Source organism: Dendrobates tinctorius, unplaced genomic scaffold (assembly GCF_039654945.1).
Source record: "Dendrobates tinctorius isolate UK_male_01 unplaced genomic scaffold, ASM3965494v1 ptg000326l, whole genome shotgun sequence".
Lineage (NCBI taxonomy): Eukaryota > Metazoa > Chordata > Amphibia > Anura > Dendrobatidae > Dendrobates > Dendrobates tinctorius.
Genome location: NW_027361993.1, coordinates 19,907,156 through 19,933,333, shown reverse-complemented (window position 1 = coordinate 19,933,333; position 26,178 = coordinate 19,907,156). Strand labels below are relative to the sequence as shown.

The window sequence follows — 26,178 nt, the reverse complement described above, 5'->3', positions numbered from 1 at the left end:
GTGATCTATTTTAAGTGTTTATTTCTGTTAATGTTGATGATTATGGCTTACAGCCAATGAAAACCCAAAAGTCATTATCTCAGTAAATCAGAATTATTAACAAAAAACACCTGCCAAGGCTTCCTAAGTGTTTAAAAAGATCCCTTAGTCTGCTTCAGTAGGCTCCACAATCATGGGGAAGACTGCTGACTTGACAGATGTCCAGAAGGCAGTCATTGACACACTCCACAAGGAGGGTAAGCCACAAAAGGTCATTGCTAAAGAAGCTGTCTGTTCACAGAGTGCTGTATCCAAGCATATTAATGGAAAGTTGAGTGGAAGGAAAAAGTGTGGTAGAAAAAGGGGCACAAGCAACCGGGATAACCGTAGCCTTGAAAGGATTGTTAAGAAAAAGCCATTCAAAAATTTGTGGGAGATTCACAAGGAGTGGACTGCTGCTAGAGTCATTGCTTCAAGAGCCACCACACACAGATGTATCCAGGACATGGGCTACAAGTGTCGCATTCCTTGTGTCAAGCCACTCACAACCAATAGACAACACCAGAAGCGTCTTACCTGGGCCAAGTAGAACTGGACTGTTGCTCAGTGGTCCAAGGTGTTGTTTTCAGATTAAAGTAAATTTTGGATTTCATTTGAAAATCAAGGTCCCAGAGTCTGGAGGAAGCGTGGAGAGACAGACAATCCATGCTGCCTGAGGTCTAGTGTGATGGTTTCGGAAGCCATGTCATCTGCTGGTGTAGGTCCACTGTGTTTTACCAGCGCAGCCGTCTACCAGGAAACTTTAAAGCACTTCATGCTTCCCTCTGCCAACAAGCTTTTTGGAGATGGAAATTTCATTCTCCAGCAGAACTTGGCACCTGTCTACACTAATAATACAGCACAGTACAAAAAGAGGACTTGAAAATCCTCCAATAATGAGAACAGCAAAAGAACAACAAGGTTTACCCATACAGGCCTCAAAACAAATGCACTATCAGGATGCAGTGGACCCATATAATAAAGATGGCAACACAGGTGCAAAAATACCAATCAAGCAACTGCTCCAGCCTACCAATACATGGAGGGGGCGATTGCCTGGTATGTTGATACACAAAACAACTTGTATGCGGCGCTGTTCACACTATGACCCGCACAGCATCCAGGCCAGCCTAGTACCAACACCCTTCTATTAGTTCAGGCGGGCTGCCCAGCGCTAAAAAAATGCATGCCGTGTGAACAACAGACACCGCAGTTTACAAGACCAAATGGGCCCAACTGCACCCTGAATAAAAAGTGCAAAAAACACATTTAAAAAAATGTGGAGTATTAGCTGATATTTTGGCCAAAATACGTGAGCCCGTAACCTACGTCAAAGATCTCCACGCTTACGGGTACCTAACACTAAATAATAATACAGCACAGTACAAAAAGAGGACTTGAAAATCCTCCAATAATGAGAACAGCAAAAGAACAACAAGGTTTACCCATACAGGCCTCAAAACAAATGCACTATCAGGATGCAGTGGACCCATATAATAACCTGTCTACACTACCAAAACTACCAATAACTGTTTTAAAAACAACAGTATCACTATTCTTGATTGGCCAGCAAACTCGCCTACCTTAAAGGGAACCTGTCACCTCATTTTTCTGCAATAAGCTGCGGCCACTGCCTTTTGGGGCTTATCTACAGCATTCTAGGATGCTGTAGATAAGCCCCCGTTCTAACCTGAAATATAAGAAAAACATGTTTTATTATACTCCCCTGGGGGTGTGGTCCGGTCCGATGGGTGTTGCAGGTCCTGGTCTGGCGCCTCTCATCTTCATATGATGTTGTCATCTTCCTTGTTTCATACCGCGCTCCTGCACAGGCATACTCATCTGCCCTGTTGAGGGCAGAGCCAAGTACTGCAGTGCGCAGGCGCCGGGAAAGGTTAGAGAGGCCCAGTGCCTGCGCACTGCAGTACTTTGGTCTGCCCTCAACAGGGCAGATCAGTACACCTGCGCAGGAGCCTGGCATGAAGCAAGGAAGATGACAACATCGCATGAAGATGGGAGGCGCCAGACCTAGACCTGCGACACCCAGCGGACCGGACCATCCCCCGGGTGAGTATAATAAAACTTGTTTTTCTTATCTTTCAGGTTAGATCGGGGGCTTATTTACAGCATTCTGGAATGCTGTAGATAAGCCCCGAAAGGCAGTGGCCACAGCTTATTGCGGAAAAACGAGGTGACCGGTTCCTTTTAACCCCATAGAGAATCTATGGGGTACTGTCAAGGGGAAGATGAGATACACCAGACCCAACAATGCGCACGAGTTGAAGGCTGCTATCAAAGCAACCTGGGCTTCCATAACACCTCAGCAGTACCACAGGTTAATCGCCTCCATGCAACGCCGCATTGATGCAGTAATTGATGCAAAAGGAGCCCCGACTAAGTATTGAGTGCATTTACTGAACATACATTTCAGTAGGCTAACATTTCGGAATTTAAAATCATTTTTCAAGCTAGTGTTATAAAGTATTCTTATTTACTGAGATCATGACTTTTGGGGTTTCATTGGCTGTAAGCCATAATTAATCATTAACATTAACAGAAATAAACCCCATGAAATAGATCACCCTGTAATGACTTTATATCGGGGGTGGGCAATTAATTTTCCCGAAGAGCCACATGAGAGACAATGACTGTTGTGGAGGGCCGAACTAATAGCTTGAAATTAATTCTACTCACAATTAATATTGATAAATTAATATTATCACTTAATATTGAGCATAATTAGGTAAGCTGACACCACCCTATATATCTTTGAACCCCCACAGCCCCTTATATACGGCATGAGCCCCACACAGCCTCCCTATATATGGCATGAGCCCCACACAGCCTTCTTATATGTGGCATGAGCCCCACACAGCCTCCCCATGTACGGCATGAGCCCCACACAACCTCCCCATGTATGACATGAGCCCCACACAGACTGCCCATGTACGGCATGAGCCCTACACAGCTTCCCCATGTACTGCATGGGCCCCACACAGCCTCCCCATGTATGGAATGAGCCCCACGCAGACTCCTCATGTATGACATAAGCCCCACATAGCCTCCCCATGTACGTCATGAGCCCCATACAGCCTTACCATGTATGGCATGAGCCCCACACAGCCTCCCCATGTACGGCATAAGCTCCACACAGCCTCCCCATGTACAGCATGAGCCCCACACAGCATTCCTATATACTGCATGAGGCCCCCACAACGTCCCCATATACTGATTGAGCCCCACACAGCCTCCCCATAAACTGCATGAGCCCCACACAGCCTTCTTATATATACAGCATGAGCCGCACAGTCTCTCCACATACTGAATGAGGCCCACACAACCTCCCCATATACTGATTGAGCCCCACACAGCCTCCCCATAAACTGCATGAGCCCCACACAGCCGCCTTATATATACAGCATGAGCCACACAGTCTCTCCACATACTGAATGAGGCCCCCACAACCTCCCCATATACTGATTGAGCCCCACACAGCCTCATTATATATTGCATGACAGTATACAGCCTTCCCATAGCCTCACCATGTGCAGCATGTTACCCCCATAGCATTACCGTGTGCAGCATGACAGCCCCATAGGCTCCCCTTGTGTAGCATGACACCCCTATAGCTTCCACGTGTGCAGCATGACTCCCCCATAGCCTCCCCGTATGCAGCATGTCACCGCCATAGCCTCCCCGTGTGCTGCATGTCACCCCATAGAATCCCCATGTTCACCCCTATAGAATCCCCATGTTCACCCCCTTAGAATCCCCATGTTCATACACTTGAAAAAGAACACACCACATACTCACCTCAGTCCCATTCCCAGGCGCCCTGCTTCTGCTACTGTTTGTCAGGATCCTGTCAGCGTCGGCAAACTGCCACGGCTGAGCAGGGTGACTTATCCACACTACGGGTGGGCCCGGGGTCCGATACTACAGTGAAAGTTCAAGCAGACAGGACCTGCGACACTGAAAGTAGTAAGGAGTACAAGGACCTACGATCATGTGACTGCAGGGGGTGGGGCTTAGCGTCCTACTGCTGCAGATGTAATAAACTTACTGCAGAGATACTGTAGTAGAGGAGAGGGAAATGCAGGTCAGACAAGCAGAGGTCATACACAGAGAGGGCGGTGCGGTACCAGAGGGACGAGCAGAGAATAGTCAAGTTACAGGCAGAGACTCATATACAGAGAGGGTAGTGCAGTACAAGAGGGACAGGCAGAACTCGTAACAGGGATGGAACCGGATCAAAACCAAACAAGCAACAAGTTATCAGGCACAAGGCACACATACGCAAGAGGTCAACTAACTCAGCCGAGGGCAAGAGTATAACTGACACTGGACCTAGGTCGAGAGGCCACTAAATAACCACCCTCTGCCAGAGAGAGGCAGAAACAATTAATCCCTGTCTGACCAGGTCGGGCCAATGACACTGTTGCTGTCTCCGATGTGCTGATTCTCTGGCAGTACACAGCTGACGCAATGAGATGACGTCATCGCGTCAGCTGTTTCACACACTGATTGGTGAGGGAAGTGGCCGGAGGCCACTCCTCCACCAATGCTGATTGGGAAGAGACAGCGAACGAGCGAGCGGGCACGCTGCGGCCCGTGGACCTCAGGTTTTCAGCCCCACGGCTGATTTGGTCCACAGGCCGGACTGAGACAGCCAGAGGGCCGTTTTGTGGCCCGTGGGCTGCACTTTGCCAGGTCTGCTCTATATAATATGATTTTCACTTTTGTATAAGAAACTGAAATAAATTAACTTTTTGATGATATTCTAATTTTGTCGCAATCACCTGTATTTGACTGTAAGGCTGGAGTCACACTAACCTGCGCAAAATACGGTCCGTAGTTTACAGGCGTAATACGGATGAATGACCCCTAAATAGTGCTCCGTAGGTCATCCGTAAGCAAGGTGCGGTCGCGTATTTTGCGCATGTCAGCATCCGTATGGCATCCGTATGCAATCCGTATGGCGAGATTTTCTCGCAGCCTTGCAAAATGGACATTTAACGGTTTTGAGGCCTAATAACTATTTAAAACATTAGCCTGCACTGTATTTATTGGCTCAGGAACAGGTGGCAGCCTCCATTCTGTCCATTTGTCACCCTGCCTTCACTAGGTGTGTTGCTGTGGTATGTGCAACATGGCAGACAGTCTGACTTTCAACACAACTGAGCAGGTTCTCTTCAACTGGCTTTTGTCATGGTGCTTTGGCCAACCAAACCCTGTGATAGTGGATCCGCGGAGGAGGAGACGCATGTGGGTACATTCACTTTAGAGGCAACGACTCACAAGAGGTCATTTTCACCGCCTCTATTATTCTCTGTGGGAGCATCCTGTCAAATTCTACCAATACTGTCGCATGAGCCTTGCAACATTTTCTACACTCTTGGAGACAAGGATACAAGGATGCGCAAAGCTATATCTGCAGAGGAGCGACTTGTACTCACAATACGGTATGTACTACACAACCACATTCTCTATGTTCATGATGCGTTGGGCAAAGTTTGAATTTTTGCCTTCTTGGAGTAAGTTTTAGGCCCTCATCTTAGTCCACATATGTTTCAACTTACAGACACGAATGTTGCGTGGAATATGTACTGAATATCACTTACTCATTGTGCAAAGCAAGATGTGTGTGTTATTTGCTCTGAAATCTTGCCAAGTTTGGTATGTATGGACCTGTTTGTTTTGTAAATATGTGCATTCGACAATCATCCTTTTCTGTTGTTCTTCAGCTTCCTGGCTACTGGCCTGTCTTATGCTGGCCTCCACCATGAGTTTGGGATTGGAAGATCAACCATATCTGGCATAGTCAGGTCAACATGTATTGAAATATGGACAAGACTATATCAAGTCGTCATGCCCGAGGCCAGGATGGAAGACTGGTTGAGGATATCAAGGGACTTTGAGGAATAATGCCATTTTCCAAATTGTATTGGGGCCTTTGATGGCAAACATATCCGGGGCGTAATCCGCCGAACTCTGGCTCCCAATTCTTCTATTATAAACAATACTTTTCTGTTGTATTGTTGGCTCTGGCCGACCCTCAATACAAGTTTATAATTGACATTGGGGCCTATGGAAGGATGGGAGACTCTAGAGTCTTCAATACTTCCATTATGGCTCGGCAGCTACGCACCAACCAGTTGGATCTACCACCACCACGCCAGCTACCAGGCTCCACTCAAGAATCTGTCCCTTATGTTCTTGTGGCAGATGAGGCCTTTCAGTTAACGCGCAATGTCACGAGGCCATATCCCCGGTGCAACCTTCACCACAGGCGCAGGATATGTAACTTGCGCCTATCACGTGCTCGGCGACTGGTGGAGTGTTCCTTTGGCATTATTTGTGCCAAATGGCGGGTACTCCAGTCTGCCATTCAGCTGAGTGAACAAAATGTTAATGAAGTAGTGAAAGCCTGTGTGGTACTTCATAACTTCACCAGGATACATGATTGTTCCTCCTCTGCTGGTGTTGTGCGTAGGCCGGACAATGTGTGTAGGGTGAGACCACCTATCAACCATCAACGTAGACCGATCTCTGGCCTCCATGTGCGTGATCATTTCACTAATTACTTTATGGGAAGGGGGAACCTTCTTGGCAAGAGCATGCTGGATCTACACTCACTGGCCACTTTATTAGGTACACCATGCTAGTAACGGGTTGGACCCCCTTTTGCCTTCAGAACTGCCTCAATTCTTCGTGGCAGAGATTCAACAAGGTGCTGGAAGCATTCCTCAGAGATTTTGGACCATATTGACATGATGGCATCACACAGTTGGCGCAGATTTGTCGGCTGCACATCCCTGATGCGAATCTCCCGTTCCACCACATCCCAAAGATGCTCTATTGGATTGAGATCTGGTGACTGAGGAGGCCATTTGAGTACAGTGAACTCATTGTCATGTTCAAGAAACCAATCTGAGATGATTCGAGCTTTATGACATGGCGCATTATCCTGCTGAAAGTAGCCATCAGATGTTGGGTACATTGTGGTCATAAAGGGATGGACATGGTCAGCAACAATACTCAGGTAGGCTGTGGCGTTGCAACGATGCTCAATTGGTACCAAGGGGCCCAAAGAGTGCCAAGAAAAAATTCCCCACACCATGACACCACCACCACCAGCCTGAACCGTTGATACAAGGCAGGATGGATCCATGCTTTCTTGTTGTTTACGCCAAATTCTGACCCTACCATCCGAATGTCGCAGCAGAAATCGAGACTCATCAGACCAGGCAACGTTTTTCCAATCTTCTACTGTCCAATTTCGATGAGCTTGTGCAAATTGTAGCCTCAGTTTCCTGTTCTTAGCTGAGAGGAGTGGTACCCGGTGTGGTCTTCTGCTGCTGTAGCCCATCTGCCTCAAAGTTCGACGCACTGTGCGTTCAGAGATGCTCTTCTGCCTACCTTGGTTGTAACGGGTGGCAATTTGAGTCACTGTTGCCTTTCTATCAGCTCGAACCAGTCTGCCCATTCTCCTCTGACCTCTGGCATCAACAAGGCATTTCCGGCCACAGAACTGCCGCTCACTGGATTTTTTTTCTTTTTCGGACCATTCTCTGTAAACCCTAGAGATGGTTGTGCGTGAAAATCCCAGTAGATCAGCAGTTTCTGAAATACTCAGACCAGCCCTTCTGGCACCAACAATCATGCCACGTTCAAAGGCACTCAAATCACCTTTCTTCCCCATACTGATGCTCGGTTTGAACTGCAGGAGATTGTCTTGACCATGTCTACATGCCTAAATGCACTGAGTTGCCGCCATGTGATTGGCTGATTAGAAATTAAGTCTTAACACACAGTTGGACAGGTGTACCTAATAAAGTGGCCAGTGAGTGTATGTTGGCAATGTTGGTTTGATGTGTGTCAAAATATATATATTTCTACCCCTTCTGAATCTCTGACTGTTGCTTTGATTTGGTAAGCGTATTTTGATATGGGTTTGGACAATTAAGACAGAGACATAAAGTGTAGTTGGCCAATCTTTACTTTTGGATTTTTTGTGGGTTTTTTTTAAGTTTGTAAGGCAAACATATTCTTGCCCTATGAAAAACTTGGGCAATGGCCCAAATTGGACTTTTGGCATATTTCAACATTGTTGTTCAAACAAAATTACAAACATATCCTACAACATACATAGTGCAATAGCAACATTGCAACTGTACACATTTGGAATCCAAAGTAAAAAAGAGAAGTTATCCATCATCAAAATGAGCTACACAAGATAATACTAACATTTATTATGAATGTTTTCAAATCATATTAATAAGCCACCATGACAGGCAAGGCTACCTTACGCGTTTCTGACACATATTACATGTCTGTAATAAACACAATATTTCACCGCACTATACTGGGAAAGTCAAAGGATCAAATTAGAAGACTGACTTGATAATACATAGAGAGAGCGTGATGGTCTTGAGGATGTTTGCCTTGATTTTTGAATATAGTTAGCTGTCCTAAATTGGACTAAGAGAATATGGACAGCACGCCTTTTCTATGCATTTTCAAGTGAGTACTCTATTTTGATCCTTTGACTTTGCCAGTATAGCCCCGTGAAATATTGTATTTTTTACAGACATGTAATATATCTCAGAAACGCATACGGTAGCCTTGCCTGTCATGGTGTCTTAATCATATGATTTGAAAACCGTCATAAGAAATGTTAGTATTATCTGTTTTAGCTCATGTTGCTGCTGGATAAAACCTCTTTTTGACTTTGCCTTGGGATTTTAACCACCAGTTCAAACACACTGGACATCTCCTCCCATCAGACCAATTAAGAACAGTCATGTACAGTATGGGTTTACTAATTCCATGTTTTAAGCCACTTATAAATTGTGGAATGTTGGGGAAGGAGATGGCGGAGGAGCAGCCTGTGGTTGCTGCTGACTACTTTGAGCAACATCGCCCTGTGTGGGTGCATACTGTTGCCCATGCTGTTGGTACTGACCTTCCTCCTGTGATTGTTGGGGGTAGTGGCCATAGTAATACTGCTGAGGGGCATCTTGTTGGGGCGGGTCGGCCCGTGTCTCATACTCACCAATATAGCCATGTCGTCCCCAACCAGGTTGGGACCAGCCTCCAACACTGGGTGGGACTAAGTGGCCATATTGGTGGGGTTGGCTAGAGCCAGAAATCTGTTGCTGGTGTTGGGAAGGTTGGGTAGGGGTAGGAAGGGGGTGAGGTGTAGGCCCACGTATTAGAGGATGTTCGGACCGTGCTTGAGCAAGCATCTGTGTGGATGGTCTCATGCGCATTAGATTTCTGGGGGAAAGCTGCCACCTCTCCAGATATTCGAAAAGCTCATATGGGGTATTGGGGGGGGTGCTTGCATCAAGCAGGATCTGAAAACATCCCCTAATGCAGAGCCTGACTTCACGGGTAAGGGCACGGAGATAAAGGGTCAGGCTACGTGAGTAGGCCTCCTCCCCATCATCTGTAGTGACTCGAGATAAATAATTTAGCACCCCTGTGTCCACATTGGTCCAGCTCTCTTGAACAGTGACCTGGCGCCTTCTTCGGCCTCGCCGGGATGTAACAGCAGCCTGTGGGGATCCCCTGATCTGGCCAGTTGGGCTGCTGCTCAAGTTGCCCGGCTCTTCCAGGATGGGTGATGGGGCAGCAGCAGACCGTCCTGGTGGTGTTGTTTGTTGGGCAGCCAATGGGTTCTCCTGTGATGACTCATCTTCTGCCATGCTTCTTGTAGGGGGAGAAGATGGGCCAGCCACCTTATCCCCTACAGGATCAATTATGGGCTCTGTCTCTGAGCCCGTTCCTCGATCCGTAAGGTTGGAGTGAGTTCTGTTATGAAATAGAACAGAGGCAAAAATACATCAATATTTTTGGCCCTGTAAAGTATCTGTATAATGTGGTGTGAGGAATCTACTTACGGTCTCAGATCCAGAATTGGGGCGAGGAAGGAGAGCCGGTCGTAATAGATATATTTTCATTTTACGTGTCCCGCATCCCAACTCCTGGACCGCTGCTGGCTTTCCCGGTGGTATTGGTCCCGGATGCTTCGCCAGCGTTTCATCACATCTTCCACTGCAATGTGACAGGAAATATTGTCAAATTCACATATTTGATAGGTCACATTTTCTACCCGTAGTCTAGGCATGGGGCCTTCTGGGGTGTGCTTTCTACCCATGGTGGCATATCTAATTGGGAAGATACACAGGGTCTCTTTAGCTACACTTAATTATTGGTTTGTCTAGGAGGATGAGGAGCTTGTGGCCTAAACCCAAATTATGGCTGTGTGAATCAACGTATCACATCCAAATCTAACGGTCTCATGAGGCAAAAAGTACATGCACAGGAAGGTGGGTGCTGATTCTATATTCCTTTTTTGTTGTGCGCTAAGGTTACTCATGTTTTGGCTTGTACTTACGAATTTTATGCTGCTCCTCTTGTGGTCAGTTACCAAAGTCATGGTACATCTGGCGACAGATGCGCCTCCATGACGCCTCCTTTCTTGCCCGGTTTGAATAATTGGCATGGCGTTGGTCCCAGATTTCGGGACTCTCCTGCACCAGGACTATTAACATCTCCACATTTATGTAAGTGGACGCCATGCTGCTGCTGTACTCCGTGGAGGCGTACTTCCTGGATGTCTGGAACGCTTTTTGAGCTCATTTGCATGTCTAGGCTTCCTGATGATGGATTGGACCATTTCCTGTCACCAGCCAAAAGACCTGCGTATTGCTCGCAGGTCACACGTCTGGTCCGTGTGTAATCCGTATTTTTTGAAGACCCATAGACTTGCATTGGCGTACTACGGCCGTAGTACGCTGACAATCGCAGCATGCTGCGATTGGCACGGAGCGTAGAATACGGATGAGAAATATACGCCTGGTGCGAGGGACCCCATAGAGAATTATTTGTCCGTGTGTAATGCATGCTTTTAGCGCCTCTCACTCGGCCGTATTCCTCGCCAGTGTGACCCCGGCCTAAGGGCTCATACTCACTTGCAATAGACTCGCACGATTCTCGTGAGTCTCTCGCATGAGAACCTGGCACAGCCGCCGGCACTGGAACTGGAGCGTGCTGATGCATGTATTTCTATGCAGCCGCACCCTCCAGTCCCAGTGCTGGTGGCAGTGCCCGGGTTTTCATGCGAGAGACTCGCACGAGAATTGTGCGAGTCTATTGCAAGTGAGTATGAGCCCTTAGGGTATCTTTCCTCAGTCAGTAAACGATGCGGATTGGACGCTGCGTACAGTCGCAGCGTCCAACCCACAGCGGTCAGATGTTACAGCATAAAGGAGGGGATTTTATGAAATCACATCTCCACTAGGCGTGCAGGGACACCCGCGGCTTCCCTGCGTAACCGAACATGCGGTGCGTCTTTCTAGACTGCAGCATGTCTATTTATCTTGCGGAGATGCTCAGTCTCTGCAAGATAAATATCACAGTCCTGTGGATAGGATGTGGTGATTAGACATGGTTCAATGAGCACATGAGGAATTACCGCGCGTACAAAAGCCGGCAGCACTTTGGACGGAGCTGCGTCCAAAGCACTGCAAAAACTGACCGTGGAAACATACCTTTATGAGCAACTTTGTATGTATAAAAAAAAGCCCTAAGTGACAAAGGGACTTTTAAGACTAATAACTCAGCAACTTCGTATCTACACTTCTAGTCAGTATCACTTAGTGCCAGACTTTACTTGTAAAATTAAAATTAACAAAAAAAAATTATAACCACCAAAAGATCTCTCCAACTTCTTAAAGAGGATCGGTCTCTGTTTTCTTTTTTGTTTTTTTTTTTTCAAGTAAAATGAGTAACTCTTCTAATTGTCGCTGCCTCACAGATTCTGGAACAGAAGAAAAAGAAAAACTGTTCCAGAATAAACGGTGCAGCGGAAATTGTACGAGACGCTCACATTAAATAAAAAAGATCCAGTGATAGCTCCTCTTTTAAAGTGATTCAGCTTAGCTTCATATTTTATCTAAAAAGTTTTATGACCCTGGAGAATACTTATGGGCTCACATCCAAAGTACACTGCGGCTAACACACTGCGTTGCTATTGTTACTAGTATTTGGAAGTTCATAAGTTATTTCACTTATTAGTTTTAGAAAAACAATATATCTAGCCTGGTTTTCTACCTAAAAAAAAAAAAGCGTACAGCGCAGTCAGATTTTATCTTTAAAACATTTTTTCCAAGAAATCTCCAGTGGTTGCAGTTACAGATTTATTATTACTAACTGAACATAAAAACATCAATTATTAAAAAACGCATCAATCGAAATACTGCAACTCCTGATTCAAACAATCTGCTATCTGTGAGTAAGACTAAGGCCATGTTCACACATTCAGTAGTTGGTCAGTATTTTGTATCAGCATTTGTAAGCCAAACCGAGAAGTGGAAAAATCAGCAGAAAAGTATAATAGAAACACGTCACCACTTCTGTATTTATCACCCACTCCTGGTTTTGTCTTACAAATATTGATGTTAGACTACTTTCACATTAGCGTTTTTTAGCGCTGCGCTTCGTGCGCAATAGAAACGCATGCAAAAAACACATCATGTGTTTTGCAAGCGTTTGCTTTTTTAGGCGCATGCGTTTTAACCAGTTTCTAGGTATGTTAACTCTTAAAACGCATGCGATTTTAAACACATGCGCACGCCTGCGTTCCCATAGACTGTAATGTGATTTTTTTGGTGCATTCCGTGCAGAAGCGTGCGCATCAGTTTTTTTGACACAGGTTGGACGGACCAAAAATGCAACAGGTTGCGTCCGGCGCGCCTAGGCGCACACTTCAAAAAAACGCATGCGCACGAAAACGCATACAAACGCTAGACCATGCACCCCCATGTTAAACATAGGGGCGCATGGCGCATGCGCATGGACGCGCACGATGCGCTAAAAAACACTAATTTGAAACCAGTCAAAAAGGGGATGTTTCCAAGATCGATCTAAAAGTTACCAGTGCTCAAGGATGGTTATAGCGTGTGTGTGAAACATGGAGCAAAGCAGGAACAAGAATGGTACAGAGCTTCACAAGGCAGAAAAGTGGCAAGAGGTCCCAGTAATGGAGCAAAGTCTAAGCACTGATGACAGAGTCTCCAATTTGGTCAATTCCCAATGTAAATATACTCAGTGTTGGAGACTGTGGAGTAAAGGCAGTCAAGGTAGAAAGATGCAAATACAAAGAGATCTAGTAAGCAACAGGAGGCACCTGGTGTACCAACACATACATAAAGTATCCAAGGACCTGTCAGCTAACAGTGCCCATCTCAAGTCCGTATGGGCCTTCGCCAATCCTGTGTAGCTTCCAGTGGCAGCCGTTGCCTCAGGCCCCAACAGGAGTCCACCAATACTCACTCCTGCTAGGTAACAAGTCTTGGCCTGGTTTCACACTACTGTCCGCAGACAGTTATTTTTGTCAAGGAACTTCTCTCTTGGGCTTCAGTCCCCGGGGGAATAACTCTTATTCCTCTCTGCTCACATGGTTGGGTCGCCGTTCATCCAATTGTGCCTCTGTTCACATGATTGAATCTCCATTCATGCAATTGGGCTTCTGCTTTCTGTTATCTTCACTTCGACATTCGAAACTTCCTATGCTCAGTAAAACTCTTCACCCCTTGCTTCATCTGCATACAATGATGATCTTGTCTTCCTCAAAATGTCCTCATAAGGATTGGTTATAAACCAGTACTGGCCTCGCTCCCGCAGGTGGTGACTTGTTACAAGTCAACGACTCCCCAACTGCCCTGGCCTTTGTGGCTTTTTATATTTTCCTCCTGCATCACAGCAGGCCATAGAATCATAGAATGTTTGAGATAAAAGGGACCTAAAGGTTCATAGTGTCCGACCACCTGCTCAATGCAGGATTCACTAAACCATCTCAGACAGATGTCTGTCCAGCCTCTGTTTGAAGGCTTCCATTGAAGGAGAACTCACTACCTTTCATGGTAGTCTGTTCTACTCCTTGATCACCCTCACTGTCAAAGTTTTTTTCTAATATCTAATATGTATCTTCTCCCTTTCAGTTTCATTCCATTATTTCTCATGCTTCCATGCGCAAATGAGTATAATGATGATCCCTCTACACTTTGACATCCCTTCAGATATTTGTAGGCAACTATTAAGTCTCCTCCTAGCCTTCTTTTTTGCAAGCTAAACATTCCCAGATCCTTTAACCATTCCTCATAGGACATACTTTGAGGTCGGCTCACCATACTGGTAGCTCTTTTCTGAACTTGCTCTAGTTTTTCAATGTCTTTTTTAATATGTGGTGACCAAAACTTGACACAGTATTCCAGATGAGGTCTGACCAAGGAGGAGAAGAAGGGGATAATTACTTCATGTGATCTAGACTCTATGCTTCTCTTAATACATCCTAGAACTGTGTTTGCCTATTTTTGCTGCTGCATCACACTGTTGACTCATGCGCAGTCTGTGATCTATTAGTGTACCCAAGTTTTTTTTCACATGTCCTGTTGCTTAGTTCTATTCCTTCCATTCTGTAGATGTAATTTTTGTTTTTCTTGCCCAGATGTAGAATTTTGCATTTCTCCCTGTTAAATAACATTATATTAGTCGCTGCCCATTGTTCAAGCTTATCTAGCTTCTTCTGAATCCCCTTTCGCTATCTTCCCTAGTGTTAGCTATCCCTCCTAGCTCTGCAAATTTGATCAGTTTATCTTCAGGTGCCATCAGATTCCATGTGCATCCAGGCTCTGCTTTCCTCCTGTACAACCTGTTCAAGTACTCCTACAGGTTCCTACATTGACTGTCTCTGGCCACTATATCGCAGTATCCATCCACAAATTCTTCACAGTATATTCCTATTACATGAGTTACTGCTCTCCCCTTACTCAAGTATGGATGCTCGGTGTACTGTGGTGTGGTCAGTCATTTAAATACTGGTCAGTTTTATTCCCTGGTACTTGATCATTATGGAAAAGACAAGAGATCTATAGAAGCCAACTCAAAAGTCCTTGCTATTCATTGGAGCTTTTTAGCAATGCATGCCAGTGTTATGTTCATAGATGATGAAATGAAGCCTGTAGTATACACAGGACACCCTAACTACTGTGAAATATGGTGAAGAATCCATCATGTGATGAGGCTAGTTTGCTTCCTCTGGGACTGGAGGTCATGAATGTGTTAAAGAAAAAATGAAATCAGAGTATTATTAGACCTTTTTAGAACAAAATGATCTCCAAAGTGTGAGAAAACTAGGGTTTTCTCAAAATGGATCTTACAGCAGGATATCCAAGTCTTGCATATATCCAAAAGTTCACAATTTGGAGAAATATCTGTCATCCAGCAACTATCTAAGATGCATGGCATCTTAAAACCAATACAGGCATGGTTTAGTTTTCGGAGCTGTAGAGAGAAGGGTACACTGTTATGCAACTGATCCATGATGGTAGACAGCAGGGCCGGACTGGGACTGAAAATCAGCCCTGGCACACCAACCAAAGCAGCCCACGTGCTATAATAATATTATAATATATATATATATATATATATATATATATATATATATATATACACATACACACACATACATTTTTTTTTTTTTTTAAATGGGAGGGTATCTTCAATACAACCTTTTCTCTACAGTTTGTTAAATCAGAAATATCTGGGAATTCTACAGATCCACAGAAACATGTTTTACATAGAACAGACGTCTTTAAAGTATGGTCCCACAGGATAGATTCACAACGCTTTTTTTGGTTGCAGGTTTGCGTGTGGTAATTCTGCTTCATATTGCCTTTCTATAAAGGTGGATTGCTCTTACTTGAATCAACCACAAAGCTACCATTTGTAATTATATTAGCATTGCGGAAAAACAAGTGGTGGAAAACATACATGTACATCAAATAGTTTAGTACTGTAGCTGGAACTTCCCATCATAACACACGTGTAATAAACTTAACAGGAAGAAGTCATGATAAGAACAAATTTTTTTTTTATTAAGTTATAGTATTTCCACTACAAAAATTAAATATATAGTGAAAATACAATCTCAAAACATTGAGACAATGAAAAACATTAACCAAAAAAATCTGTGCAATCTTTGAGCAAACTTTGGTCTGCTGATTGAGGTATTTTACGTTATTAATTCACAAGATGAATAAAACATTCATAATTCATAAAAATGCAGCATGTCAGAAAAGATAAATAACATAAGAAAATTGCAATATACAGTGCCTTGCAAAAGTATTCGGCCCCCTGGAACTTTTCAACCTTTTCCCACATATCATGCTTCAAACATAAAGATACCAAATGTAAATTTTTGGTGAAAAATCAACAACAAGTTGGACACAATTGTGAAGTTGAATGAAATTTATTGCTTATTTTAAATTTTTGTGGAAATGCAAAAACTGAAAAGTGGGGCGTGCAATATTATTCGTCCCCTTTACTTTCAGTGCAGCAAACTCACTCCAGAAGTTCATTGTGGATCTCTGAATGATCCAATGTTGTCCTAAATGACTAATGATGATAAATATAGTCCACCTGTGTGTAATCAAGTCTCCATATAAATGCAGCTGCTCTGTGATAGTCTCAGGGTTCTGTTTGAAGCACAGAGAGCATGATGAAGACCAAGGAACACAATAGGCAGGTCCGTAACCGTAATACTGTTGTGGAGAAGTTTAAAGCCGGATTTGGATACAAAATGATTTTCAAAACTTTAAACATCCCAAGGAGCACTCTGCAAGTGATCCTATTGAAATGGAAGGACTATCATACCACTGCAAATCTACCAAGACTTGGCAATCCCTCTAAACTTTCATCTCAAACTAGGAGAAGACTGATCAGAGATGCAGCCAAGAGGCCCATGATCACTCTGGATGAACTGCAGAGATCTACAGCTGAGGTGGGACAGTCTGTCCACAGGACAACAATCAGTCGTACACTGCACAAATCTGACCTTTATGGAAGAGTGGCAAGAAGAAAGCCATTTCTCAAAGATATCCATAAAAAATGTAATTTAAAGTTTGCAACAAGCCACCTGGGAGACACACAAAATATGTGGAAGAAGGTGCTCTGGTCAGATGAAACCAAAATCGAACATTTGACAACAAAGCCAAACGATATGTTTGGCATAAAAGCAACACAGCTCATCACCCTGAACACACCATCCCCACTGTCAAACATGGTGGTGGCAGCATCATGATTTAGGCCTGCTTTTCTTCAGCAGGGACAGGGAGAATGGTTAAAATTGATGGGAAGATGCCGGATGGAGCCAAATACAGGACCATTCTTGAAGAAAACCTGTTGGAGTCTGCAAAAGACCTGAGACTGGGACGGAGATTTGTCTTCCAACAAGACAATGATCCCAAACAAAGCAAAATCTACAATGGAATGGTTCACAAATAAACGTATCCAGGTGTTAGAATGGCCAAGTCACAGTCCAGACCTGAATCCAATCGAGAATCTGTGGAAAGAGCTGAAAACTGCTGTTCACAAACGATCTCCATCAAACCTCACTGAGCTCCAGCTGGTTGCCAAGGAAGAATGGGCAAGAATTTCAGTCTCTCCATGTACAAAACTGATAGAGACATACCCCAAGCGACCTGCAGCTGTAATCGCAGCAAAAGGTGGAGCAACAAAGTATTAAGTTAAAAGAGCCGAATAATATTGCACGCGCCACTTTTCAGTTTTTGAATCTCCACAAAAATTTAAAATAGCCAATAAATTTTGTTCAACTTCACAATTGTGTCCCACTTGTTGTTGATTCTTCACCACAAATTTACATTTGGCATCTTTATGTTTGAAGCATGATATGTGGGAAAAGGTTGAAAAGTTCCAGAGGGCAGAATACTTTCGCAAGGCACTGTACTTTCAAGGGTTATCCAATACTCAGACAACCCTTTCTCAATTATTATATCTCACCATGTAAAATAATAACAGTCTACACTCCTCTCTGGTGCTGTTGTTCCAGCAACATCGCTACTGAGTCTCCTGGGGCTTGCATGACATTATGTCGCATGAGCCTTGCAGTTAATAGGCTGCTTCACACTTACCTACTTTAGAGTAAACTGACATCCAGAAGAAGTGAGAACTGCTGCTGCTGCCCTCTCTGAATATCAGTTACGTTAGAAAGTAAGAGTTCATTTGCCCATTATCAGCTGCTGACTGGTTGCAGGGCTTATGTGACAAAAGTTTGTTGCAAGCCCCAGGAGACCCAGTGCCGATGTTGCCGATTGGAATGTTGCCAACACCAGAGATGAGTTCAGGCTGTTATTATATTACATGGTGGAATATAGTAATTGAGAAGGGGTTATCTACTAGTGGTCAACCCCTTTAAAAACAAAAGTGCAATGCTTAGTCGTAAACACTCAAAATTATTTAGTCACGTTCCTTGTAAACCACATAACTTAAAACATCTCTGGACACTTATTGCATCAGTGTTCTGACTGTAATACAGTTTAATACACCATAATGCCCAGAAAGTTGCCATTCCCAGCTAACAAAACTTTAACTTTTTTTTTCAGCACTGTGTTTGCTGCTTTAAATTTAAGTCCTCTGTCCATGTTCTTAGACTAGTCACTCTCCTGCGGCTTGTTTTTCAGCACTGCTCCGGTCCCGCGTTGCGATCTTGTGATTGTAACGTCTGACTGGTTGGAAGTCAGAACAAGTCACGTCACAAGCTCCCAATGCTACTCAGGCAGAATGAGGCACTCGGATATGCATTGATTTGTGACCTCTGGCTCTGGCGCTGAATGTCACACTGGAGCAGCCGGCAGGTCACCACTTCAGAACGGTATTAAAGGACCCTTGCTCCCCAATTATAAACCTATGGCTATGCTGTACCTTTCCAGTAAACTTCATTTCTAAATTTACAGTACATATTAATGTAAAAAAGAAAACCTCCTACAGCTATTGCAGTTTGTTTTCTAATATAACAAACCAAAAAGGAATGGGGATGCCGTTTTAATTATCTAAGGCTTCTTGACAATAGGTTGCTTTTTTCAGCCACTTTGTCAATAATATCATCTCCATCAAGTTTCATCAGTATGTCCTTTTCAGTAGCCATTAACATGAAAGATTCTAGGTGACTTTGATTCATGCGGTTTCTTAATCTGTTTTTTATAAATTTTAATGTAGAGAAGCTTCGTTCACAAGCAACTTGTGTAATGGAGAGACTTAGAAGAAATTTGTATGCCTGTCCAATTATATTGTAAGCATCAGTAAGTAGATTATAGCGCTGTAGTAATTGATAGACACACAAAGAACAGTTCTTGCATGACGAACAGCTTTTCGTCACTAGTTCTGTATCATCAATGGTCTCGTCTTGGCTTGTGTCTGTTGCCACTCTAATATTATATTCTTCTAAGGGCGATCTTTTCAATTTCTCCCAGTGCAAAGTCAGGCTGCGCAGCTCACTGCGAAGATTCTCAGGTGTTGCTCTGTCATCAAATTTAATCAAGCGTTTGCTTGTCTCATCCAAAGTAGGGCTATTTAATCCATTTTCTCTTATGGAATTAAAGTTTCGCGGATCAAGGCAGGCAAGGTCTGCATATATTGTCCCATTTGCGGTGAAACGTTGTTCCATGCTTTGTGTGACAGCATCCAAGATGACATTATGAACTTTCACCTTGTATGCGATTTCTGCATTTGCATGTACCTCATCTTGGGCTACTTCACCTGCCATTAGTTTTCTTCTTCTAATTCTTTTCTCAGGCAAAGAATTTTCAATTTCAAAGCTAAATTCTCCATATTTTTCTTGAAGTTGGTCATTTGCCCATTTTACAAAATTATTTGCAGCTTCTTTGACCTCATCAAATGATCGAACATAACTTTTTAGACTCTCCTGCACGTCCATCACCATCCAATAACCTGTTAAAATATCCATGCCAGATGTTTGCAAATACTTAGATAATGGAGAGGTGAGTTCAAATATGCGTAAAAAAATTTGGGCTGTAATGATTGTTTCGTATCTAAGCAGGCAGTCACAGTATCCTTTAGCTTTTGCACGAGCATCAGCGTTATGCTTGCTTGAAGAATAGAAAATTCTAAGCATGACAATGAGACCGACATATAAAGCAGAATCTGGCTTGTCAAAGGATCCAAAAACCTTTTTCAAAGCAACATCTTTTGACCACCAACGTGTTTCAGCTACTGTTGAAAGCCTACGATGGAGTGGGTCCTGGCTTACATTCTCCCACAAATCCATTCGAACATATGAATCTTTAATGAACGTTGCTACATCGTTGAGAAGCATAAATAATGATGCACTTTGCAAAGTTGTCTTGGTGCTCTCTGACAAAACTAGGTTTAGGATATGCGAATAACACCACACATGTATTTGGCCAGGAGAGACAGTTGTTAACCAAGTTGAAAAGCCTTTGTAAGTCCCTTGCATATTAGCTGCACCGTCAGTGGAATTGCCAATGCATTTTGTAACGTCTATGTGGCATAAAGTGAGAACGTTCATTAGAAGCTGGTGTATTGCTTCACCGGTGGTTAACTTGCAGTCTACTATTGCAAGCAGCCTTTCATGGATTTGGTTAGTGACATAACGGATTATAAAGCTCATCTGTTCTCGTGAAGTTATATCTTGTGATGTGTCAATCTGGATGGAGAAAATTCCAGCGTCCCTTACTTCTTTTTCAATAGTAGTTTGAATAAGTTGCTTGATGGCATCAAGGATTCCATTCACAGTGTTTTTTGACAGCAATGTTAATAGTGATCCTCTGCCTCTAGCACCTTTGGAATGCTGCTGTTGGCTTTTTTCAATGCATTAACTTACATGCTCTTGCAGACAAACATCATACTTGCTTAACAGTAGAACTAGTTCCAAAAAATTCCCATGACCTAAAGTCACATTCTTTAACATACTGTATATGCTGCTTCAGCTTTGTCCCCTCTGTAGCTGAGTCCACATTTTCCAATCACCTTTATTATGTCTATTACCCTATGAAGTACTTGTCTTCTTTTTCGAACTTGCTCTCGGCGAATTGACATTTGATTATGAAGAAGGCGGCTTCCAATATCTGCACTGGTTGCCTTTAGAAAATATGCTTCAGCACAACCTCTGTGACTATTACTTTTCTCATGTTCCTCTAATCTTTGATAAACGTGCCTTCGATCTTTCAACCCATCTATAAATGGACCAGTTGTAGAAGGCTTTGAAAATGCGAGACAGACAGTACAAAATAATGATTTGTTCTTAATATTGTATGTCAGCCATCTTCTGTTTGATCCATCTTTGCGTAAGAAGACTTTTTGGAAGTTAGGATCTTCTTCGGTATCTTGTTGTGGGTGATTTTTGAAAAATAAAGACAGTTGGCCTGATGAAGGGCGTGCAAAGTAGTTGATGCTTTCTCCAGAGGTGGTTTCTACACTGAAAGAAGCACTATCTGATGGTGAAAACTCAATAGAACATGATGGAACAGATTGAGAAATTGAAGCCACAGGTACAATACTGGATACGGATGTGACTGGCTCTGGCTCCGATCCAGTACACGATGAACAGGCATCTCCTGGTACAACAGTAGTTAATGTAACAACCTCAGCTTCAGTATCACTTGAAGAAGGGTCAAATGCAGGTACCGATTCAGATGTTATTTCGTCTTCCGTCACTGTCTGAGGAATATTAGCTGTTGTAAGTGTTGTGGCTAGAACAGTTGTGCGGGAGAACAAGTCTGATAACTTTGCACATTTTGCTGCATCAGCTTCCAGACTCCTCCTCTTTTTTTCCCTGACCTTCTCTGCACCACCTTTCCTTTTTTTGGCTGTGGTTGTATCCATTTTGCATCAATAACACCAATCTGTGAATTAATGAAATTGCTTTGTGTAGTGTAACCCAAGTTGTAACTCTACAAAAAGTCTAAGCTATATTTTTGTTAGGTTATTTGTGAAATGATGCTGCTTAATAGTAATAACTCATGGTATAATATTTGATGTATTTATTACTTAACCTAAGATCATAAAATATACCTATGTCATGTTGACAGTGAACATCTCTGAGCTCCTATAGGCATGCCATGCATAAATCTGGAGAGAATTCTATATGATGTATAAGTAAAATGTCTCACTTAGGCCCTGTTCACAAGCTTTACTTTGGCCCTGTTCACAAGCTTTACTTTTGCAGTGCATCCTAGGTTTGTCTGTGTTTCTTCAGGGTTCTAACACATTTCAAATACATACTGATAGGGAAATTGTATTGTGAGCCCCAATTGGGATAGTAAAGATAATGTCTGTAAAGTGCTGTGAAATTAGTGGTGCTAAGCGACTAACAAATAAATGCTGTTTGTATAATTTTAACTGTTAAAGGGAACCTGTCAGCTGTTCTGGCCGCTATAAGATGCGGCCACCGCCTTTCAGGGCTGATATACAGTATACTATAATGCTGTAGATAAGCCCCCCCATCCGACCTGCAAGATAAGACAAATAAGTTTTATTATACTCACTCAGACACCTGTGCAGGAGCGCGATGCCGGGTAGACACGAACCAAGCAGGATGGCGACATCGCAAGACGGGAGGCGCCGGACCTGGAGCTGCGACACCCATCGGACCGGACTGCATCGGACCGCCCCCCCAAACTTATTTTTCTTATCTTGCTGCGGCAAAAAGAGGTGACAGGTGCACTTTACTAAAAAGTAGTAAATAAAAATATAAAAACAATACAAAACAAATACAATAACAAAATGTGCATCACCACTCAAATACTCATGAATCCATGTCCACTTTTGAAAACATTTGATGATGCATCCATTTTGAAATTGTATCACAATCCAAATTTTTTCATTCGTTTATGCAAAATAATACTGCAGGAGACCTTTCACTCACCTTCACATGTAGTATAGTGCTCTCTTTCCTGCTTTTTGACCCTTCGGATTTTGGTGTACACATCTAATTAAAACGAAAAAAAATTAAATGACTTTAATTGACGCACACTTCCACCACCACTGTATGTGGAAGGGATTACTTTGGGTGCCATTATTCTGTGTTGGGGAACAGTGTAGGGACCATCATACAGTGTTGGGGTCACTGGAGATCTTAATGTGTGTGTGTATGGGTGGGGACTGTGTGTGGGCATCACTGTGTGTGGGCATTGAATGGGAATCATGCTGTGTATGTGGAGGGTACTGTAAAGGAATTCACTGTGAGAGAGTATCCTGTGTTTGTGGGAAAAATGTGTTGCTTTATGGTGGCCATTAATGGGTTACCATAGTGAGTGAGAACACAAAGGGGGTTCAATAGGGGAAAATTACTTTGTAAGTGCTACAATACAAGTCCCTCTCACTGCCTTTAATATGTGGGAGATTCAGTCTTCTGTGACTGTACCTATAGTATGTGCTGTGACCCCACTGACACTTTTTAGTTTTGTAAGGGGAAACCCCAATTAAGATGTCTGCTAGACCTTTCGCCCCCAGACATGGATTAAGGCGTATGACAGAACAATGGACAGGTATAGTATATTGTTGTTTTTTATTTTTTGTTTTATTTCAGGAGAACGAGGGCTTTGGTGGAATTAGGCATTAGGTGAGTATAACTGTGCTTGTTATCTAATATATAAAGCTCAATGTGTGTGTATGTTTGTATGTATGTGTGTGTGTATGTGTGTATGTCCGGGATTGGCATCTGCACCGTCGCAGCTACAGCCACAAAATTTTCCAGTCACACGTCTGGAGCCCGAGAGTGTCCTATGTTGCAAGGCGAAATTTTAACTTTGCGCGTTCCAATTCACCAAACAATTTTGCCTATTCATGTCATTTCTATGGTGTTATTGTCCTTCTGTAAAGCTGGAAATAACATAATTTATTACCGTGCCAACACAGACCACCCTCTGACACAGACTGCAGGGGGAGCCCACAGCCCAGTATCACACAGGATAGGATTAGATACACGGCCCAGCAGTCAGTATCACACAGGATAGGATTAGATATACAGCTCAGCAGTCAGTATTACACAGGATAGGATTAGGTACACAGTTCAGCAGACATTATCACACAGGATAGGGTTAGTTACACAGCTCAGCAGTCAGTATCACACAGGATAGGATTAGGTACACAGCTCAGAAACAGGATGTGGCAAAAGAGAGGACATTTTCATGCCAAGAATTCCACTCATTCCATCTGATTAGTTTTTTTGATTTTAAATACCTCCAGTTTCCAGTTCAACTGCTATTTGCAATGTCTATTAACAAGGCTCAGGGACAGTCCTTTAAAGTAGTAGGGATCGACTTGCAATCTCCATGCTTTTTGCTCATGGTCAACTTTACGTGATCTGTTCAAGAGTCGGAACTGCCAAAAATCTGTTCATCTTTGCACCGAAAGGAAAAAACAAAAATCTTGAATGAGTTGAAAATAAAATACTATCAATACTTGGGTAATCAATTAGTTAATTTGTGTTACAAATCTGTAGTGTTGAATATATGATGTGAAATGTTTTTATGAGCAATATAATCATTATAATTTGTTATAACTAACCAGAGTTGGTTACTATGCTCAGGCAACGCCGAGCTCTTCAGCTAGTTTTTAAATAAAAAAAAGTGTTTTGTTTCATTTATAATAAAGGATTTTTATTTCATATGTATATGGAGGTGCTGGGGCTGATATATACAGGTGCTGGAGTCTGGTGTATATACAGGGGCGGGCTGGTGTATACACAAGTGCTGGTGGAGATACATTGCTGGGGCTAGGTATATACAGGTGCTGGGACTGTTGTATATACAGGACCTGTATACACATCAGCCCCAACAACGTATATCCACCAGCACCTGTGAATACACACCAGACCCAGCATCTACATCCCCCCAGACCTTGTATATACATACACATCAGCGCAGGCAGATGGCGGCCCCCCAGTCCTGCCCTGTATATGCCGTATATATCTCATGCTGGAGGCCGGCCTCAGTTATATATATATCTATTAGTGTGCTTCTGTACATGACATCTCTGGGAGGTGAACCTATTCCTCAGCTATAAATCCTGATGAGCAGCGTCCTAGAGACCCCCTGCCCTGTAGGGACACATGAGGCTGCTGTGCCCCATCTGCCCCCTGCCGTGTCCTGTTGGGGTGGGGCTGCCGTGACCTTTTGGGGGGCTGCCGTGTCTTGTCGGGAGGGGCTGCCGTGTCCAGACAGGGGGGGACTGCCGTGTCCAGTCAGGGAAGCTGCCGTGTCCTGTCGGGGGGCTGCCGTGTCCTGTCGGGGGGGCTGCACTGCCGTGTCCTTTTGGGGGGCCGCCGTGTCCTGTCAGGGGGGCTGCAGTGTCCTGTCGGGAGGGGCTGCCGTGTCCTGTCGGGGGGGCTGCCGTGTCCTGTCGGGGGGCTGCCGTGTCCTGTCGGGAGGGGCTGCCGTGTCCAGACAGGTGGGCTGCCGTGTCCTGTCGGGGGGCTGCTGTGTCCAATCAGGGGGGCTGCGCTGACGTGTCCTTTTGGGGGGCCGCCGTTTCCTGTCGGGGGGGCTGCCGTGTCCTGTCGGGAGGGGCTGCCGTGTCCAGTCAGGGAAGCTGCCGTGTCCTGTCGGGGGGCTGCTGTGTCCAATCAGGGGGGCTGCGCTGACGTGTCCTTTTGGGGGGCCGCCGTTTCCTGTCGGGGGGGCTGCCGTCACCGTGTCCTGTCGGGGAAGCTGCCGTGTCCTGCCAGGGGGCAGATTGGGCTCAGCACTCAGCAGCCTTATGCTTCTCTGCAGGGGACCGTGAGGTGTGACCGCACACACTGTTTAATCAGGCAGGGTCTATAGCTGACACAGTGACAGACAGCAGGGCCAGGGTCAGGCGGCCCAGCGCCAGCCCAGGGCAGTATTTTTTTTATCAACAGAGTCACTCACTCACATCATCATGGGCCCGCCACCAGCGCCAGGCAGCCCGGCCCCAGCCCCAGGGCGACTCCGACTCGCCCAGTCCAGACGCCCGCCACCCACGCCAAGCGGTGCCGCTGCCTCATTACAAATGGCCGCCAGGTTTCCTCTGCTCCTGCTGCGGTCCGGGGGCGGGTCCTTGTCAGCGTCACCACGTCGCGTCACGTGTTTAACCCCCGCTGCCTGCCGCCTTGCCAGAAAATTTAAAGGGCCGGCGGCAGGAAAAAAAGAGGCCGATCCGCCGCCGCCGCCAGCGGCCCATCACCTTTTGAAAATGGCGGCCCAGCGGGAAAATGCCCGGTTGGGTAAATGGCCAATCCGGGCCTGGTAGACAGTTGTGTAAGCTATCTCAAAATGTGTGCTGTATTCACAC

The 26,178-nt window shown here is 44.4% G+C and overlaps 1 long non-coding RNA gene across 3 annotated transcripts in view; it reads right to left on the bottom strand.

Moving 5' to 3' along the window:
- LOC141074219 (uncharacterized) overlaps positions 1-23,102 on the bottom strand; it is a 31,364-nt gene extending 8,262 nt beyond the window's left edge. For 2 of the 3 annotated variants that reach the window (XR_012227159.1, XR_012227160.1), the window contains exons 1-2: positions 22,790-23,102; positions 22,410-22,560 (exon numbers count right to left, since the gene is read on the bottom strand). This is a non-coding gene — a long non-coding RNA (uncharacterized lncRNA). Of the gene's footprint in view, positions 1-21,517; positions 21,768-22,409; positions 22,561-22,789 lie in introns of those variants that run through there. The other variant, XR_012227158.1, reaches the window with a different exon arrangement.
- Positions 23,103-26,178: the final 3,076 nt, after the last annotated feature.